Raw genomic sequence first — 15,433 nt, 5'->3', positions numbered from 1 at the left:
GCTATCAGATACTCCCATGTTTCCTTTTTTTTTTTTTTATTTTCTGGTTTATTATTCAGTCTTCACTTAAAAATCCTCCACTTGACTTAGATAAAAAGCAGAATTAGAAGTAAAAACGAGGGGAAAAAACATACACACACACACAAAAGACATCAAGACACAAAAAGAAAAAACAGGTAATATGTTCCTGTTGCTAAGGACAATAGTGAAATTCTTTCCATTTCATCAGGATTTTAAATAGCAGGCTCTAAAGTTAGATACTTTAAGTCATAAGACTATAAAATTCACACCTTAGATGTTTAAAACATCTGGAAGAGGATCTCTTTAGAACTTCAGTGGTGTTTTCAAAGGATTATTGGAAAATGGGAAGTGCCAGAGAGCTGAAGAAAGCTATTATTTTTTCAAAATCCAAAAAAATAATATATTAGATTCCAATGGCTAATTGGTCAATATAAGTGAAATGACACTACCCCAAGTAATGGTAGTTGTAACAGATTTATGGGAAATTAAATGTTAGACTTATGCAATAGCATTTAAATTGAGAAAACAATTTTGAGAAAGCATGGAAAAACACAATCTAGTCCAACGCCATCTAATCCTATATTACTGTAGGGCCAAATGCACTCTATGTGTAAAAGTTTCTCCTCCAACTTGATTTTAGAAATAGCACAAACCCCAGGTGTTTCCATTTCTGTAGTATCACATGCCACTTCTTGAATATGTTGCTCAAATATCATTAGCAGTCAAATGTATTTTGTCTAGTCATTACCCTGGTAGATTTGCTGAAGTGATCACTGCCATCTTATAACACACTGAGAGAAGGTTCCTCTTTGTACTTGTCCTTCCTTCTTGTTAAAGAACACTAAGGCCCTTCACCATTAGTGCATGTCTTTTTTTCTTAATTTCCCTCATCTTTCATGTTGCTGTCCTCTGGACTGTTGTCTTCTACTCTCTATTCAGACCAGCTGTACCTTTCTTTTAAGGGTGAGGTTGAAGGGCACAGGAATCCCAGCTGAATACATCATGGTGCAGTAGAACTGGAACTATTATTTCTAGCATTTTATGCACAGTACACAATTTTTTGGTCTGTAATAAGCTTGGTTTTAATCTTAAGGACTTTTTTATTTTTATGTTGTTTTACTGGTATAACCTGCTGGCAGTATTTTGAGATTCTTGCTTCTGAGAAGCAAGAATTTATTTTCTGCTTCAGCACTAGTCTTCAAAATTCCATGTTGCTGAATTTGACCGTTTTCTCAGTTTTCACTCATTTATTTTAAATTCTGATCACAGACTCTTTAATGCATACAGCCTTAGTGGCCTTATTGTCAGCCATGAATGCCATCAATATAAACTCTTCTATAGCTGAAGCCTTTATTGCACATGACGAAAAGCAAACAGGCACAGGAGAGACTTTTCACTAATCCTATTTGAAACGCTCTGCAAGCTTGAGATGGAAATATTGATAACTGTTCTTTGAAGCAAGAAACACAGATTCTCCCACTGAGGACTGACTGAACTAGATCCAGTTTGGAAACAAACTAGCTACACTCACATTGTTAGACTTCTTTCAGTATCAGGCTGGTACATCAGAAGTGGGTGGGACTGGAAGATTAATCTTCCCAGGCTTTTGCCAGACCAGCGATTGTACTGTGAAGACCTGCCCAACAGGTCTGGAAAATTTAGGAAAAGTTAGAGTACATGATTACCTATTTATTGCAAGGCTGTGTAATCTACTGAATCCTCATAATCACACAGCCTTTATAAAGGCTTTCTACTCAGCTTCATGTACCTGCCTGCCTGCCTACACAATGTCTAGTGATTTTCAGAGCTATCAGACCAGCCTACATGGACCTTCTATTTTTGTTGGTTTCCATGGAGACCAAAATACCTGTGAAGGCCTCAGATCTCTATCTGAGCTGACCTTACCCTCTATGAATCTTGAGTATTAAAATGTAAAATTAATGAGGAAAGGAGATGAAAGGAAGACTAATTTCTATGCAATATGTTGAAGGCACTATAGCTTCATTTGGGAAAGGAGAGCACCATGGGAGTTGTACCTTCTCCTTTCATGAAAAAAAAAAAATCTATATCAAATAAAAAAAGTTTTATTTCTCCATTGAGTCATTGCTTGGAAACCACAACACATTCCTAAAAGACCTTCCAAGTCAGAATAGGACCCCAACTGTATTTTTAGATGAGCAGGAAGTGGGTCTCTCAAGTCTGTCACACAAATATGAGGCCCTGGTAAGTATAATATAGTATTACACCATACAGGTGCATTACTGAGATGACTTGCTGATGGTAACTTACGTGAGGAAGGTCTATTCTTTTTCACAGTTGAAGAAAGAAATTTGTCAGTGACAAGAAGGATGGCTTACATGCCTCACATTCCTCAGTGCTGAAAATAATGAAGAGAGGGAGGAGAGGGAAAAAATCAAATTTCGACTATGGAATCAGTAGTGAACTTAATGCAGGTGCAATAGTTCTCAAGACAAAGAGGTTTTTGTTTCACCTCCATCTTATTCCATGAAAACGAACTCCTCCCCTCTCCCTCTCTTTATCAGCACAAAGTAGATTAAAATGTTGATACCCTTTCCTGGCAACGATATTTTTATATTCTTTAGTCAAGTTGTTGGAGCAGGATTAACTTCCTACAGAACTTAAACCAGCTTCACTAAGTGTAGCAGAATTCCACATAGATTCACTTGTCCAGTTTTGCTAACTACTTTTTTGAATTACATTCTGCACCTACTGCCACACAATTGTAACCTTTTGTACTCTCCCAAATCAATTTTAAAAGTCATATAATTTGTTGAGCCAGCATATCACTCCAATCCACTGAAAAGACAATTACAAATATACTTAACTCCATGCTGAATCAAGACTGTATTTACTCCTGTCTTGCTGAAATGCATAGTATTTGGTCCTGACCAACAGAAAATGTAGGCTTTCAGTAGGTAAACATTTGACATAGTTGGAAAAACTCTTGTTGTTCTTACCAGGTGTTGTGGTTTAACTCCAGCAGGCAACCCAGCACCACAAAGCCGCTTGCTCATTCCACCTCTCACAGTGGGATGGGGAAGAAACTGAAAAAAACTCATGGGTTGAGATTAAGAGAGTTTAATAGGACAGCAAAGGAAGAAATAATAATAATAATAATAATAATAATAATAATAATAATAATAATAATCATCATCATCATCATCATCATCATCAGAGAATATACAAAACAAGTAATGCACAATTCAGTTACTCACCACCCACTGATTGATGCCCAGCCTGTACCCAAGCAACAATCACCCCTTCCATCCTGGCCAGCTCCCCACAGTTTATACTGATCATGACATCATCTGGTACAGAATATCCCTTTGGCCAGTTTGGGTCAGCTGTCCTGGCTATGTCACCTCTCAGCTTCTTTTGCAACTCCTTGCTGGCAGAGCATGGGAAGTTGAAAAGTCCTGGACTTGGTATAAGCACTACTTAGCAACAGCTAGAACATCAAACTGTTAGCAACATTATTCTCATACTAAATCCAAAACCAGCTGCTAGGAAAAATATTAACTCTATCCCACCCGAAACCAGGACACCAGGAGTTATTTGAACTGTATATTGATTCTAGAATATGGCTTCACTTTGTCATAAAACCATGGCTTAAGAAACCTATTCAGCACAGGGAAGAAAGTCTCAAACGGTGCAAAAGGACCACAACTACTAGTAACAGGACATAAAAAGTGAACTTACTTTCTTGGGGAAGTGGATGCAGAATCAATGACCTCTGTTACTGGTGCGTCAAACATAGTTTTGAAGAGAGTTAAACACAAAACAAAACAAAACAAAGGCATATAATTCTGAACAGCAACGAAAGCTGTATGCAAACAATTTTGTCTTCTTCTCAGTCAATGAAGAAATAGCCTGAATTCTTATCATTCTGAGTCTTTGAATGAAATGTAAAATCATACTGTATTTAAGTTGGGAAGAGTTGCACTAAAAGGTTGACTGGAGAGGTTGTGCCATCTCGATCTTCGGAAGTTTTCAAGGCTCAACTGGATCAAGTCCTGATCAACTTAGTCTGACTTCAGAGCTGCCCCTGCTTTGAGCGGGAAATAGAGACCTCCTGAGGTCCCTTCCCACCTGCTTTATCCTATTAGCATATGTTAATAATAAAATCGAACAACTGGCACAATTCATAAACTGAGAACCATGATCAGAGATAACTGGTATATGAAGTGAAAAAAGAATAATGCAAGCTTTAATTTTTGAGGAGAACACTGTGAAATACAGATGTTTGTTGAAGCAAAATAAAAAAAAAAGGTGAAAAATATCCAGAGTGAATACATTCGTAATACAGATGACACACAAATAAAGCCAGCCCAGCTTTGTTTGCATTTAAAAGCCTGTCATGAAAAATGAGAGCATTAACAGCCTCAGGTCATTTCTCGTCAGTACTAATACTCAACATTTGCTCAGTAACATTTGATGTGAGTGTCCAACTTGCACAGAATAGCCCACAGCTACCCAGCCAAATTCTCCACCTACCAGAACTGTAGGGGCTGCTTGTAAACTGCTCAATAGTGGTGCTTTTATGTTATTTTTTTTTACTAACTCCTAGACAATGTGCAGAGATTGTTTGGGAGACTCTCCTTGGCACAATCCAGACTTCAGCTATTTAATAGGATAAATGAGTTTCGGAGTCTGGGAACATTTCCTGGTACGGTTTAAGCTAGTGAGGACAACTATTTGACTATGATTTTCATACAGTGCATGGAGGGAAGTAAGTCATTTGACAGTAGGCAGAATGTCCTTTTAGAGTTCTTGCAAAGTCCTATAGATATTGTAGCAAGGTTAGGTTTTTACTATTTAAAACTAGCACAATTGAGTTCTTCAAATGTAAGAGTATTAGAAGTCTAAATGACTGGATCATTTCTCATTAACTGGGGCATTATTATTAACAAATGGAGAGAATTCAGAGGTGCCTGACTGACTGAACAAAACTGAGACTTGCAACTCCAAAATACATAATGAATTACCTGTATTCACAGACATGCAAATGTAGATTGTCCAATAAAAAGGGAAGTGTCCTTCAGCATGAATCTTGATAAAAAAATATTGTCAATAAAACCCCATAAGATTAAAAGCTTATATGGGACCAGAATTTTAATTTATGTTTATTCACATAAATCATTATGCAGATATTATTTAACAGAATTATACACTTAAAATAGAGAAGCTTTACATTCATGTAATGTATTTGTTCACCCAGTGTTGTGCATGACAGAATACACAACAGAACACATTTTGTGTGACTCTACTCAGATGCACATTTTCTTAGTTTGGAAGTGGCCTCAAAACTCAAATGAACAATTGGCAAGCATGATATTATTCCACGTGACTGAGACCTAGGATCCAATATATAATCATATCTTAACAAACCTATGTGATTTGTGTTGGATTAAATAAGATATTAATCAGGATGAAAGTAGATCTGAATCCTTTTTCAAAGAGAAATCCTGAATCAAATGCAGTCCTTGAAATATCAGCATGCATTAATATAGTAATTAATGTCCTTTACATAGTACAGCTTCATGTGCGTAATGATTGCAGTCATTATATCATCTATTTACGAACATGCAATTTATAGTTTCTAAATTGGCATAATGACTGATATACATACAGCAGAAAACGTGCATAACAAACATGTATTATAGCGCATATGCAGATACAAAATAACTGAATGTCCAGGCCAAAAGGAATACTTCATGATCTAAATCAATTTTAATTTTAACACTTCCATCAGAAAATGCTTTCTGTTCTATGTAATCAAATATTGGAAGCCTATGAAATCATCAATAGAAAAAAACTGGTACGGAACAAGTAAAAAGTAATTTTTGCCTTGGCAGTTTGTATTTACTACATGGCTTGTCCTACAGCATTGAGGGTGATTCAGAGCTTGTTTATCTTAAAGACCAATTCTTCAGGAAATGCTTTATCCAGGTCTCCATGTATCATTACTAGAGGGCAGAATTGTGGTTAGAAAACTATTAACTCTCTTCCAGGAAAAAAAGAGTATAATTCAGAAACAATTTGAAGACTAAAACCTATATTGTTCCCTCATTTGTCACACTGTTAACAGCATCTTGGCAAAATAACCTCAATGCTCTTATAAGAAGGCCCACAGAAACAGACAGAAAATCCATGAAAAGTAAATGGGTAGGAAATGGACTGAGTATTCATATAGAGCTCAGTATATGTTTACTCAGGTTTCCTGACAGAGATTCTGACACTCTCCTCCTGAACAAGAAAGGGAACCTTTTTGCCAGTATCAGAGATGTAATGGTGTGTGTGACACAGGTCTTCGGTCTCACTCGGCATCATCACTGTTACATTCCCAGTAGATTAATCTGGGCGTACTTCCATGCAGAAAAGTATCTTTGATAGTGCAATATTTTGAAATGCAAATAGAGAATGGATTTTAGTCTATGTTTTGTTTTGTTATGCCAATTCGCATCTAGACTCATCCCAGTGATAACAAGAGAACTATTCCAGATTTATATCATTATAAGAGTGGACAAAATCCAGTCACCTTACTTTTTACATATTTTGAAAAGAACCCTGAATAATCATGACACTCTATAAAGAAGGAAAATTATTATGTGAAATCTGGAGCATTCACCTACCATTAAACAGCTGGAAAGAATGTCTGCTATTTCACTTTGAAAATGCACCAGTAAGAGTTAAGTGAGGTGGGAATGATAGCCTATAAACCAGATCACAACAGCTGCAGTCCATGTCCGCTACAGTTCCACACAAAGAAAGAAAATTAATTTTAATTGTATTTCAGTCATTGGCTTAGGTGATCTGGCAGCAATGCAGGGACTTTGGTATAATTTTGTTTCTTGGCTGTGATCCACTTAACCTTGACATTAAAACGTAGGAATGCAGCCATAATACCAGAAACACCCTGAAAGAGGTTTGTGGTCTGTCCAGGGGACAAGACGATTCTACATGTCTGACTTTTGCTGGAAATGCAATTGCCAGCCTGTGGAAGTCTCAAAGTGTAAGTGAGAAAAGAAAGGTGTGATTAAACTGTAGGGAAAGCCTTGCTTCCTTTCAGCTATGCAAAGCTGCAAGAGGGAGCCAAGTATTCCCCATGTAATAGTGAGTGCTTGTTGTTGTAAAAAAAAAAAAAAAGTACATTTATATGTACATATGCAGGAGGGAGGGTGTGTTAAATGATTAAGACATAATGACCTTATTTCAGGGAGCCAGAGCAAGCCATGATGTGTAAGGCAATTGTGAACTTTAATAAAATTTGCTCAGCACATTAACGTAAATATTTGAAGAATAAATTTTGTAACTTCACCATGGACAAAACACCGATCCAGGACCCATTTCTACAGTGCAGTAAATTTGTGTCAGCATGAGTTTAAAATGCCATGTCCAACTGATTTTTTGAAGTCTAATATAAGACTAATGCTTTCCTTGTTATGGTTTCACTTTTTCCGTATCTTTCCCTACGCTGAAGGTTAGCAAATAAACAATGCATGTTAGGTTTTGGTGGGGTCTCCAGAGTTTTTGCTCTTCTCACTGCAGAAAATGTTGGGACTTATCTCTCTCTATCACGTTCAGCTTTAGCTATGATTCTAGCTCAGTGTTTTTCACACTGAACTGCACTGAGGATATATGGCAAATGTCAGTGACTCAGATGGCAAAGCTGCATTTCTCATCAGCTGTTTTCTTGATGACAAACTTCACTTTCAGAAGCAAAGCTGTTTTTTGGAGAATAACTTGTCCTCATAGTTATGTGTGGGAAACAGAATAGCCACTCCATAGTTTTAATTTTCTTCCAGCCTCTTTTTATAAACCAGATTATGACCTGTGGTAACATCATCAAACCTAAGTAAATCCTCAAATACTTCAGAAATGCCACAGGTGTGATCATATGCCAGAATAAAAATTATCTGGTCAGTTTGAGGCAAATGAAGCAAAGCATTTCTGTCAATGTGAGGGTTCAAACTGAAGTGATCTCACACAAATGCTTGTTCTGTTTTCTCTCTTTTCATTTGCCAAAGCTACAAAATGGTTTGGCCTGAAACCTGCAAATCAGTTTAATTTTGTTGGACAAAGGTAGGGGAGACAAAAGAGCTGTGCTGTGGGGCCAGCCTGGAGCAAAAGGGGACGGTGAGAGCCACATGAGAGAGCAGTAAGTTGTCTAGCAAGGTGTGTCCTGGGAACAACAGAATGCAGCTCTTGCTCCACCAGTTTTGGAAGCCTTATGATAGGACTAAAACAAGAAAAGACCTCTTAATGTAGCTTTTTGTTGTATAAGGAGGATCTCCTTTATGGAAATATTCTCATGGAATTATTCACACATATTTGTCAAAGCTTCTTTATGCAACCAACATTGGGCAAAGGGATATTAGAACACCTGAAAGACAAACAGAAAGCAAAAAAAAAATAAAATAATAATAATTAAGGTGCTTTCTAGACAACTTAACAACTTTTGCAAACTCTCTTAGCTCTGTGTCTTTCATTTGTGTCCTCTTGAAATGTCACAACTCACCTTTGCACAAACTATAGCAGTGGAAGAGGGCTGAACTACTTTGGAACCCTAATCAATGAAGCACTATACACTGCTTAGTGCTGTTGCTTTTAAGGTGAAATAATATTTTTGAGAGTAATTCTTATGACATATTATATATGTTCTATGGTACCATCTCAAATGATTTTCATACAGGCAACTAATTTGAGGGTTTATACTGTTCTTCACCCTTCTTCAATTTCCAAAGTCTGTGTTTTCACATCAAATAGCATATTAAGATTTCCTTAGCTATAGATTTTGTCTCTGGGCCTTATCAATAATTGGTTGTGTTTCATAGAGTGGGCTTTGGTTCATACTTGTTAAGCAGCTGAATACCTTCTGAACAAATATCTTTTCATGGATAGTAATCTTCATTCCAGGTTTTGTAAACCAATCACCAAGTAAGGAAGGAATATAATTTCATTTCAAATACCGTGCATGTGAGTATGTATGTTAAAAGAACTGAACCAACATTGGTCCTCCATGTTAATCTGCTTGCTCTGTGTTGCAGGAAGGATACTAGTTGTCATGCTTTAATGGCCTAATTTAATAAAACAAACAAACAAACAAAAACAAAAAGCAAGCAAACAAACAAACAAAACAACAAAATCCAAAAACCAACCAAACAAGAACCCTAAATAAAAGATTTTTCACTAGTTTTATAATTAAGCATTTTTAGTGCTAGATTTCCTAAAGAGCAGCTAATGATAAAAAGTTCTTACCTCAAAGATCTTATGAATCAACTAAATTACCTGATTCTAATGTGCATAACTTTTGAACAAGGTAGTCACTGTATTCCAGGTAGTCTACATGTCCTGTTAGAGATCAAACATTTATTTCAATCAAACAAATCTCTGTTTTCCCCCACTAAGCAGTGTTATATGCTGAAGCTGAATTTGAGATGAAAAGATCATGGGCTATGCAAAACAATTACATATTTGTTCTACCATGCTCCTTCTTGAAAACGAAGATCTTCTCTGTGAAAGACAATCAACAAATTCATGGTTATTTTTGAGAGAGGATGCAGTGATTTGATACAGATAAGATGAACTCCTTCTGCTCTATTCAAATGTTAAGCTAAATAATGCAAATATTATTTTCCAGTAACTGAAATCATTAATTTACCCACACCTCTAGAAAACCATGAATACAAATCTCTTTCAGTTACTGAGGTAGCTTTCATCAGATTATTTTCATCAGACACTAATGTCTTTGTACTGTGACTGTTGTTTTCTCCCCATGATAATGAAACTTTTCAAGGGCTGCATAAAACTACTTCACAAACACAAGGCAAACAAGCCGTCCTTAAACTCCCTCCTATTGATCATACAGAGCAGACTCAAATTGATTGAAGGGACTCAGCCAAAATAGGAAGTTCTTGTGGTGAGACGGCTGATATGGTCAGACTGGAAAACCTCTCAACTGCTTCCTGTGGTCACCCAAATTCCAGGGCCTTGCTGAACTGGAGGACACTCTGAATAAAGGTTTTCTTAGAATTTGCTCTGCCGTAGTCAGGGGTTTTGCAAACGGTGTGTGACTCAGTCCTGGATGATTTCAGTTCCTTGAGCAAACTGAGATAAAGTAGAAAAATGTTCCCCTGCTTACCCTGGAAAGATTCCCATGAATTAGAGGTACTGCAGTCAAGAGAAGTTTTCTGTGTAGCTTCACTGACAGTTTGATGGTGTATAGCAGCCTACAGCTTCAATTGGCTTCAGCATAAAGAACAGAGAAGCTCTACTGACACCTGCTATTGCATATGCTTAATAAGGATGTGTCAACACTTTGAGTTTGATAACCAAAATTTCATGCACCCTGAAAAGTCTTCTACGAAAAGGATGCAAGAGTTAACTTGCAAGGTATCAGGCGCTACCTCAAAGCATTACATGTGCTCAATTTTCCGGTTCTTGGTGGCAGGCACAGGTGAAAAGAGAATGATTCTCACTTGCTTTGCACAATTAGACTCTGAATGAGGAAATACCTACTACTTCAGTGCCAGGATTTTGCTGGAAAGAACTGATTTTTTTACAGGACCTGGTCCACAGCATGTTCAGCTCTGTTCCTTGGTTCACAAGAATTAGACTCTTTACTAAGCAAGCAAGCAGAGAAGGTAAAGGTAACATTATGATCTCCTCTATGCATGAGAGGAACTAAGCTTTGAAAATACTTCCTTGTAGTCACTCTACAGAGGGGGAAGAAAGCTGGGCCTCCCAGAGCAGGACTGTCAAGACCTGCTGTTTCAGTGCTCAAACACTAGTCTGCCTTACTGGATCCCAGGCACAGGGACCTCTCTTGAAGCCTTTTCTTTCATATAACTAGAACAACATCAGTATATCTTCCCCTTTGTCTAGTTTCTTTCTGTCCAACCTTTATGGATTCTGCACCAACTGGATTCAGAACCCTTTTGCCTACTGCTATTATTTTGTTTTCACTACATGTGCTTAGCGTGTGAAATAGATAATAAGAAGTATTTAAGTCCAGCATCTAGTATGACAGAATAAGATGCAGGCTTACTTAAATTTTAGGTATCTAGCTCTGATGTGGAAGACCTGAACTGCTATTTTTTGAAGCCAGGTGTTTGTCTGAGTTCTGATAAAGTCAGTGGAGCATATACACAAATCCTTCAGAGGTGATCTGTTTTACTTAAAACTTAACTACTCCTACATTTATATAACTACTACAGAAATTACATAAGTCACATAAATGTAACTTCTCCTACATTTATACAGTCCTAAAATCACAATCAGCTCTTTGAAGGCAACTGCGAGGCTGATGTGGCCCATGGTGAAGATGAGTTTGACACCCCTGATTTAAAACGACTGCTTACACTAATCACAGCAACCCTACTGGTAAATAAAAGAAAATGCCCAAGTTGTGACTTGCTGTCAAGAGCTATACTCCTCCAAGTAAATAGATATGGAAGAAATCTAGAGGGAGAGGTCTAGCACAGAGCCAGAGAGAGAAAGAGAGAATAATTAAACATTGGGAAATCAGAGTTTCAGTGATCAATTTTCTCCCTGACCCTCTTTCATTTAGCAATATAGACAGACTCAGTGGGTTCATTGCTTGTTTTCCTAGGGCTCTAACAGATATGTTTTCACTTCCTTCACCTATATATTCAAAGAAAAGAGTGAGCCAATTTCCCATAAATCAAAATTTAAATGCTCTGAATTGCTTCTTGCAGAATGTTCATTTTTGGTCATTGTGAAATCCATGAGTTCTCAAAATAATGTTTCCTTCTAACATTTCAGACATGCCTCATTAGCAATTCATGCTCATGGGAGAAGGTAACTCACCATCTGATGTGATGATTAGTCTACGCCCCACTCCTAGAAGCCTAGCTCTCTACTGATCATGATTCTTGGTTCTTATGTTCTTAGTTCAGTGTCTTCAGTTCTGTCCATGAAATTTCTAGGCATTACTATATTCAACACCACAATTTGTAAATCCTTTTTTATTTCTGACCTTAAATTCATATGTGGGCATTTAAATACAAGCTGTTTCTCTTTTTTTCATTTTTCTGTGACAGGGTCCAGAGGTTTTAACCTTTAAAGAACCTAGATGTTTGCTTATGAAGTGGCTTCCAATTGCTCTGGGTATTTTTGTAAATATAGTGGGAATATTTATCTTTGTAAGCTATTATACATGTGAAATACGCATGATCAGACTGTTCATAAGGGAAAAGATGCCTAGTCTTTGACAATGGTGATTTATTTCCAGACCCCATCTTGGTATAATACCTTGTTATTCGATACCGTACTTAAAGAGATTTTTATGAGTATAGTTTTTGGCTCAAATCCTGGCTCTATGCCCTTTGCAACACAGAAAGAGTGGAATTAGAGAATTTGTAATGCAGCCTTCAAAGGTATGTTCCAAAGAAGTCAGTTCAGCTCCTATTGTGGAAATTGTGTTCAAAAAGAATGCCAGCCAGCTCTGCGCTGCTTTCATTTGGCTTATCTCATTTTGAAATGGAAACTCTTGGGCTACTGTTTTTAAAGGTTATTGATCTCAGGAGCTACTGGCATTCCATCTGCTAGCAGAAGGAATCCAGGAGAGGCAAGTAGAAGACTTCCAGGGAAGGTCTATGAAAACATTGCTTGGAGGAGGCTGGAAACTACAGGAGCTTGGTGTGATTGCCATCAAACAACAGGTGCAGTGACATTCTTACTAAGGAATAAAAAATTACAAGATTTCTAGTTTTCTTTATGAAAGTGTCCTTTGAAAGTTGATATGAGGCAATTTGCCCTGAGGGAAATGAGTGGCCATGCTTGCTCAGCCTCTTCTTCCTGCAATACTTTTTGACAAGGGTGTGGTTTGCTGGAAGGATGAATTGATGCTGATGAAGCAAATGAAGTGAGTGGAAAATATACACTCCAGCTACAAAATGAAAGTCAGTTACAACACAATTTGCCCTCTCCCAATGTACCTACTATGCAAGTGATTCATAGTGAACTACAAGCACAGCCCAGTCACTCTGAGGGAATACCATGGTCTCACTTCCAAATTATTAGTCAGAACTGAGTAGGAGGAAATCCCTGCTTAGGAGTGTGATGGCTAATAGAACTCCATCTCAGATGCCTTGGCAGGATGAAAACACTTTCTCTTGGACCTAATTCGAGTCTAAAATTTTTAATGAGTTGAGTCACTTCATGAAGTGAAGTAAATAAAGATGAGAAACAGATCATTTGGGGGATGTCCAAAATGTGGCATGCCTAAATCTGGGCTACCCCATCATCATGCAGAGTGTGGTAGAGTTTTCCCTCAGCAAAGCCACTTTTTTTTTAAGTAACTTTAAAAAGCCAAGCTTTCAACAAGAGCTACTTGAGATCCCAACAATTAGTGGGGATCAGCTAAAGTCTATTTTTGCTCTTCTTCAGGAAATAAACTTTTGTTTGTTTGTTGGTTTGGAGTTTCTGTTTGTTTTCCTTCATTTTCAGCATCAAACAAACCTCAACTGTACAGAATGATGGCAAAAGCTGAAGGACAGCCTTAGTCTAACACCAGTACTGCATCTGCACTTCAGCTGGAACATACAGAATACAATAGTTGTATGTCTAGGAAACATATATAACAAAATATATTGCTAGGTGTTTATCTGAAATTAGTTTGAGTTCAATAGTAGGCAATTAATCCTCTAGAATTTTTGACTACTTCTGTGCTTTAGGAAATCTGTCAAAAACCTTCTATGCATTTCTGTTCTCACAGTAATTATTAGTGTGTTTCCAGCACCAACTTCATTTATTTGGGTATTTATAAGTACTTGGAGCACAGTGCTAAGAATCAGAATGTGTGGATTCTGTTTTCCCATATCACCAACTTACAGACTTGGGACATTTTGCTTTCTGCTCTTTACTTTCCCCATCTATGAAATAGAGGATTTGATGGATTATGATGAGGGGCAAATATTCATACCACTATGACAAGAGCATAAAAACATACCTGTTGTTCCGAATAATACATAGCCAAATAAGATTGAAGCTGAATCGTAACAAACAGGATGTCTTGGCTGCATGAGCTACATACATTGCTAGAATCAGGGAGCTGATTATATGAATTATAGAGAAAGTCTTTAAAAAAATAATTTTAATGGTGGTGAACTGACTGGAAGAAAAGAGTTTTTAATAGAATTGGTTATGTTGACTGAGCTGGAATAATGGTTACAGGAAAAAAACCCAGTTACACAGAAACCCCATCTCATGGAGTTAAGAATCTGTGTAGAGGCAAGTCATTGAGGAGATTATAGTATTACCTGGGTGAAGAACACGCTGTTTTTAATTAAACCGTGGAACTTTCTGTATGTAAAGCAAAACGATTGCAGTTCGGATCTGTAATTCACAATGGAAACCACATTTACCTCATGGACCAAGGTCCAGTTTCTTGATGGGACACACAGGCTCAATTTTGGAGCCCATGCTCAAGAGTGTTCCTTCATACCTTAAGACTCTTTATCTTGATAGTCATTATTGTCATCTGTTGCAAATTTATACATGCTTTTGTGCACCCCTGCAACAGCTGCTCTCTTGGGAGATGTGAACAACAAAACTCCTATACCTATGCCCACGAGGAATCCTAAGACTAATCCTCAAACTAATAATTTCTTTACCTAGAGCCCTGGAGGGCTCACTGATAGACTTCACCTCAGCAAACAGATCTCATGATTGCTGAGCAAACAGCAGCAAGAGCTCCCCTTAGTTTGGCTCTAGCCTGAACATGCTAACACAGGTGCTAATGCTGTCGCAGCACTGAGTAGCAGAGTAGAAGTTGGGGTTTGGGGAGGGTGTTTATTCATTTTTTTTTTTTAAATTTTCCAACAAGAAAAAGACTTTAGTTTCCTTTTTTTTTTTTTTTTTTTCTAGTAGATTGGAAAGGTGCACTTGAAGTTGGAAGTCCATGCTCATAGCTGCACAGTCAGGTTCCTGAGCATAGCTGGCTATCCATTTTTCTTTATCCTACCAGTTCCTCCATTTTGGAACTTCTCAAAAGTAATCCCCTCAGTCGCATCTCCTTATCGTTGAGTCACACAGAAAAACAGAGTGGTGCAGAAAACCTCAGTTTTCAGCCTGCTTGGGAATAATGCATCACCTGCAGAGAAGCCTTTTTGTCTTGTCATTGTAACAGCCTATTTTGCACTCCCCAATCCTTTTTGTAATACCACAGTAAGTGCCTTCCAAAACTGGACACGTTTTCTTCTCTCCTTGTCAGTAGACACGTTGTACCACTTGACTATACCATATGATGGTCTATAAGAATTTTCATGGAATCATCACCTTTACAAATAAGGTTTTCATAATATATCCCCAAGCCCTTACATTTAAAAAGCAGGACTAAAAGGTCTTTTATTTAAAGTCTTCTATGTAT

The sequence above is a fragment of the Columba livia genome, chromosome 1 (assembly GCF_036013475.1).
Source record: "Columba livia isolate bColLiv1 breed racing homer chromosome 1, bColLiv1.pat.W.v2, whole genome shotgun sequence".
NCBI lineage: Eukaryota > Metazoa > Chordata > Aves > Columbiformes > Columbidae > Columba > Columba livia.
The sequence above is the reverse complement of the archived record's forward strand: the minus strand, read 5'-3'. Positions refer to the sequence as shown.